Below are 6,718 nucleotides of genomic sequence, written 5' to 3'. Positions count from 1 at the left end.
GGCTTCCAGTGTAGGCGAATTATTTTTAAGCAGCTCCTGTGTTTTAGGGACAAGTGCACAAAATGGGAGACTTCTTCCCTGCAAAAGGGAATTGACCTGCGATTTCAAAGCACAAAAAAGTTGACATTTTTGTTCAGGAGGGGTTGATAACTTTTCCATACAAAACATTTGCAAGTTACAGTCTTTCTAAGTTCCTTAATCATAAAATAAAGATATTGGCTTGGGGATTTAAGCAACATCTCCCAATGTGCATTTTGCGGTGAAAGTCCAAGAACTAACAACAAATGTCTGGGGATGGGGGTGGGGGAAGGACCCTGCTTATAAACGAGGCCATGTGGATATCATTACTACTGGACTTCTGAAAAATTTTAGTATGCTAATAGTACATTTCAAACTTTTAAGGTGGGAATATAGTATTTACTTAGCTCTTTTAATTATAATTCATTTAATTATAGTTAATCCTTCCCCCACAAACTCATTACGATTATTGTTTTTTGAGGGGGGGTTAAAGGCAAAGGTTTATTAAATAGAATGCAAAGACCTCAACCATAAAAGAAAATAACATTTTACTAAAATAAAAAATTTTTCCCCAAAAGACATCTGAGAAAATGAAAAGATAAGCTACTGACTGGGAAAAAATATTTTATATAAATAGCATATTTTACTCTGTTCCTATCTTCATCTATCCCTCTGCTTTCTTTTTTTTTCTTTCCAAGTTTTATTTTGGGTTCAAGGGAATTCATTGTTATTATTATTATCTGAAGTCACCAGTGTTCTGAGGAGGGGAGTTAGGGGAACATTGCTTCAGGGAGTCCATGCTTTCAATCTTCACTTACTCTCCTGAAGAGCTGTCCCCGTCATGTCTCAGCAAGGGAGTTTCAACTTAGACATATTGAAGAACTTTCCATTGTGAAATGTGTCACAGTTGAATGAGGAGGACTGTAGGATTTTTCCTTTCCCAGAATTTTTGTTCCATCATCCACGAACCGTGGTTTCCGTTCTCATTCAATCAACTTTCCTAAGGTTCTTGTTAAACACTCTGATTTGTGAATGAAAAAAGAAGTACTCTTTCAAACAAAGAGCAATTAGAAAAAGTGTCATCAACACTCACGTCAAACCAAGCATGGTTTTCTGCAACAATTGGGAGTAATATTTGGAGGTTGTGTTCTTTCTTTTTATTTCACATTGTGGCCAAGAAGTCAGTATTAGCATTTTCACGCAATCTGCGGGTGGTGTTGCTTATCTCTGCTGTTACCTAACCCTCATTACTCATTAGGATGTGGTGTTCTTATTGTGTGGCCTCAAACATTTCTCAGACAACAGAATTGGATGTCATATTTGGTAGTAGAGTATTCAAGCTTACCAAAAACTTTTTGCATTTGTGGATTTTTTAAAAAAAGGTGTATGCTGCTTTCACTGGGTTTTGTTAAAATGTTTCTTCTGTTTTGGCAGGTTTCGGTTTGAAGACAATCTAATTGTTTGAAAAATATAGGTTAGCATACCACCTAGGAAAGTCCCTCCCCAAAGCACAGTAGACAGAACAGGAAGTCACAAGTGGCTGGCAGAGATTGCTGCTCCTAGCTTCTCAGTGTTTTCCCAGCATCCGCGTCTTTTCTGATTGGTGTGAAATCCACAGTGGATAATGAGTAGGGAGAGGCAGCACTGATTTGTTCTCCTTGGGTTTCTAGATTAGGGTAATTTTCATTGAGGTCATTGCTTGCTATTGTACATTTCTGGTAAGCAGAGTTTTGTATATTACCCCATGATTATGACTCTCGCACTGGGGTGGTGGCTGTTATTTATTTTTGAATGAATGAATAAATGGATTGTACAAAGCTTGGTATCCTGAAAAGATGTGCACGTGAACTCCAGCTCCATCAATAACCAGCTCCTTGTCTCTGGAGAGCACAGCTTTTCTTGGCTGTAGTTTCTCCACTAGCTTAGATTACGGATACTCTCCTGGTAAAGTTGACTCTATTTCTCATAGAATATAGCAGAATCTTATAGCAGAGTTATGACTCAGTTTCTATACCATTCTTATCCCTGGATTTGTCAGAATTCCCCGCAGAAAAAGGAACAGAACTCGATCTGGCACCTTCTTTCTGTACCAGTCTTTACTCCGGACTCCAATCTTTCTCTCTTCGGCTACCACGTAACTCACCCCACCCTCTCCCGGCCATAAAAATATCCCAGAAAATAAAAATATTTCAAAAACATCTAAATACTAAAAAGAATATGTCATTTACTATTAGCTTACTACATTCCAAATTTTCATGCTCTGTTTTACTGAATCCACACAACAATTGTGTTGTAGTCGTGATTATTCCCATTAAATGACATAATGAGGCTAAAGGGGTTGTCCTGGACACAAAGCCACACAACTAGAAAGTGTGGGAGCTAGGATTAGAACCCAAGGCTCTACTTTGGGAGGCTGAGGTGGGCGGATCACCTGAGTTCAGGAGTTCAAGACCAGCCTGGCCAACATGGTGAAACCTTGTCTTTACTAAAAACACAAAAACGAGCTAGACGTGGTGGCACATGCTTGTAATCTCAGCTACTCGGGAGGCTGAGGCAGGAGAATCACTTGAACCCGGGAGGCGGAGGCTGCAGTGAGCCGAAACTGCCATTGCACTCCAGCCTGAGCAACAGAGCTACACTCTGTCTCCAAAATAAATAAATAAATAAATAAATAAATAAATAAATAAATAAGAAAACCCAAAGCTTTTTGTCTTCAAAGCCTGTACTGTCTCCTTACAAGAAAAGTGAGAGCCTTGGACCAGCCCTGAGGTTCCTTTTGGCTCTCTAATTCTCTGTGCCTAAACATGGTGCCATTGTCTTCCCTACTTTGTATCTTACTTTGTATTTCACCACCTCTGATTTTTTTTAGCACCCCTAATTTTATAGCCCCGAAGCAATAGCAATCACGTGTTCTGATGTGGCAAATATTGAGAAGTTTATTTGTTGAGTCTGGGTTTGAGCCAGATGTCACCATGGTGTTTCTGCAGCCTCCTGCAAGCTGGGGGCTGTGTTTTATCTTTTCATATCTAGACTAACCTGTGAGGTCAGTTTTATCATTATTGCTACTGTGCAGGCAAAGAAAATGAGGCAAAGAGAGGCCGCACAGCTACTAAATAACAAAGCCAGTCTTAAATCTAGGTCTTTTGTCTGGAAGTCAAGTGTTATTTGCATTCAGTGCTGGCACAGAGTAGGCATTTAACAAATATCCATTGAATGAATGAATGAATGACAGGATCATGTCTTAATTTTTATTTATTTGTTTATTTATTTTTTCTGAGATTGAGTCTCTCTCTGTTGCCCAGGCTCAGTGCACTGAGATGCAGTGCAGTGGTGCCATCTCAGCTCACTGCAACTTCTGTCTCGGCTTCAAGCAATTCTCCTGCCTCAGCCTTCTGAGTAAGTGGGACTACAAATGTGCACAACCATGCCCTGCTAATTTTTGTATTTTTGGTGGAGATGGGATTTCACCATGTTCGCCAGGCTGATCTTGAACTCCTGACCTTAAGGTGATCTGCCCGCCTTAGCCTCCCAAAGTGCTGAGATTACAGGCATGAAACACTGTGTTTGGCATGATGTCTTAATTTGTTTTCTGTGCCCTTAAAACACAAAATGTAATTCCTACACAAGGTGTAATCTCTTCATCCCTGTAATTTCAGTACTGTGGGAGGCCAAGATGGGAGAATTGCTTGAGGTCAGGAGTTCAAGACCAGCCTGGATAACATAGAGAGACCCCCATCTCTACTAAAATTAAAAAACATTAGCTAGGCATGGTGGTGTGTGCCTGTAATCTCAGCTACTCGGGACGCTGAGGTGGGAGAATCGCTCCAACCCAGGAGGTCAAGGCTCCAGTGAGCTGTGATTGTGCCACTGCACTCCAGCCTAGGTGACAGAGCGAGACCCTGTCTCACAAACAAACAAACAAAAAATAAAGAAAGAAAGATTTGTTGAATCACAATAATGATACACCTCCTTTTATATGCTTCTCCTAGTGTGGAACTTATTTCCCCATGATTATTTATTTGCTGATTTTTAAATAAGACGTCTACTAATGATGGTTTTTCTTTTCCTACTGATCTATACCAATATGAAAACATTGCTTTCTCTTCCTTCTTCAGGGCCTCTATGGAATGATGAGAAAGCTGCCTAATTCTTCTTTGCCTCAATATTCTTCCCCAGAAAACAGAGAAAATCAGAGTGGCTTTCATGTGAGATAATGTGTATAAACTGTAAAGCAAGCACAAATGTTTGTTATTATTTTTTATCCATTGTGCTTTCATAAGAAATGCCTTGAGCAACAGGATATGCATTTGGAGCAGTTTTTTTTTTTTTTTCCAGCGAGGATGAAGGGGAAATTTCCTTGGTTCATCTCTTGTTGTTGTCAGCATTATCATAACTATTATCAACGAACATTTATTGAGTACTTATCATCAGTAGGGCAGGGTATAAGATCTGCTGAGAAGCATAAGATGTCATCTCTGTAGCAGAGAGATTTATAATTTAATTAGGAAGACCACATATGCTAATGGATTAAATAACAACGCAGAGTATCCTAAGATAAATGCCCAGTGAATACTTTGTTTTATTTTGTTTTGTCTTCTGAGACAGGGTCTGTTGCCCAGACTAGAGTGCAGTGGTGCAATCATGACTCACTATAGCCTCGACCTCTCGGGCTCAAGTGATCCTCCCATTTCAGCCTTTCAAGTAGCTGGGACTACACGTATGCACCACCATGCTTGGCTAATTGATTTTATTGTGTTTTGCAGAGACACAGTCTCGCTTTGTGGGCCCCATCTGTTGTCAGATTCCTGGCTTCAAGTGATCCTTCCTCCTCGGCCTCTCAAATTGCTGGGATTACAGGCATGAGCCCCTGTGCCCGGACACCAAGTGAATACTATGGCTACTAAAACCTACAAGAAGTCAGAGGGGAGACCACAGTGAAGACAGTATAATGAGATGCTGACCTTGAAGGATGATCGAGTAGCATTTGGTAGTCAGTGACCCAGTGGTGCGTCTGTTGGCCAATGATTAGGGAGCAGTTAGCTATGGAAAAGAGACGCATTGCAAGGCCCAGGTACTCTAGCCATCTGAACTAGCCAGTGATAGCACCTTATCATGATGGGTTTTCAATCCACCTGCTTTTTTTTTTTTTTTTTGGATCCAGGAGACATTGATAGTATAAGGCCTAAGGAAAATTTGTTAAGTTGTTGTTTGTCATAATATTTATTGTAGTTACTGAGATAAGGCTAGATACTTGAGATACGTACATCTTTGTATCAACAAAGGCTGAAGGAGAAAATTAGTTTGGGGTTTTGTAATCTTGAAAATGACAGCCAGTAAAATAAGATTCACATATCATCTCCAGAATTGTTTATATCTGACTTTTATTTCACAACGTGTTCCACGCCCTGCATCTCAACCTACTGGCTCATCTTCGCAATGAACAACTCACTCATTTCACACTTCTGGCCAGTAGCCCTGCTGGCAGCTCTTCTCCAGGTTGCCAGCTGACCATTTTGCACAGATTCTCTGGAATGCGACCCTGACCTTGCAATTAATTAGCTTTGGGTCTTGGTGCGAGTCACTTTCTGTTTGCAGGACTCCACCTCCCAGTTTAGACTGTGAAATAGCCGGGTTAGACCGATGTATTTCAAATCCCTTTTAGTAGCTAAACCATTTCCTCCTGCAGAATATTCTATGGAATCACAATTTATAATAGTAGAGTTTTCTTTTTCCTTTTTTTTTTTTTTTCAAATTGGGCAGCTCCTGAGCCAGAATAGGTACAGCGAGGCTCCCTATAACAGTAGTTTTCTGATGAAGACAGAGGTGAAACAGGGGTGAAGGAATGCGAAGTCCTGCCGATGGGCCTTTTCCTTAGTTGCTTTAATCACCAGAGCACTGTGGAAGCCAGGTGGGGTGCAGTTGAATTGAAGGAACTTAAAGTCTGTTTCAGGGATAATATTTGGTTATTGGAACTCTGTTCATAGAAACAACATAATGGAATTACGTTGTTATTCTGGCATGTCATTTCACGGAATCCCATGAAAGTTTCATTTCTTTGGAAAAACTCCATGTCACGGAGACTATGGGACTTGATTTAATCTGGGAGATTACATTGTAAAAGCCTTCCCTGAGGAGATATTTGAGCTGTTTTTTGATCTAATGTATTTTGTTTATTATCTGAAGGTCGCTGGTTGTTAGGAAAGGTCTTTAGGAGGGGGAACAGCATAGGTCAAGTCCTGAGGGGAAGGGTGCACTTCACAATTAAGAACCTGGGGGAAGGTCAGAGCATGGAAGACAAAAGTTCAAGGCGAGAGTGCCAGGGAATGACATTGCAGGTGGATATAGAGGCCGAATCCTGTAAACCTAATGGGCCATGCTGAAGATTTAGGTCTTTATTCTCAAAGCAAGGGGCAGACACTGGAGGGATTTTAAGGGAGGCATATGTGTTACAAGGTCAGGGTAGTGTTTTCTACCTACTCTGTGGAGTGTGGAGAGGGCTGGGCAAGTGTCGAAACCCCATTTCTATGGTGGGCGGATCACCTAAGGTCAGGAGTTCCAGACCAGCCTGGCCAATATGGTGAAACCCCGTCTCTACTAAAAATACAAAAGTTAGCTGGGGCGTGGTGGCAGGTACCTGCAATCCCAGCTACTTGGGAGGCTGAGGCATGAGACCACTTGAACCCAAGAGGCAGAGGTCGTA

This window comes from Macaca nemestrina, chromosome 9 (assembly GCF_043159975.1).
Source record: "Macaca nemestrina isolate mMacNem1 chromosome 9, mMacNem.hap1, whole genome shotgun sequence".
NCBI classification, from domain to species: domain Eukaryota; kingdom Metazoa; phylum Chordata; class Mammalia; order Primates; family Cercopithecidae; genus Macaca; species Macaca nemestrina.
Note: the sequence above shows the minus strand (reverse complement) of the source record.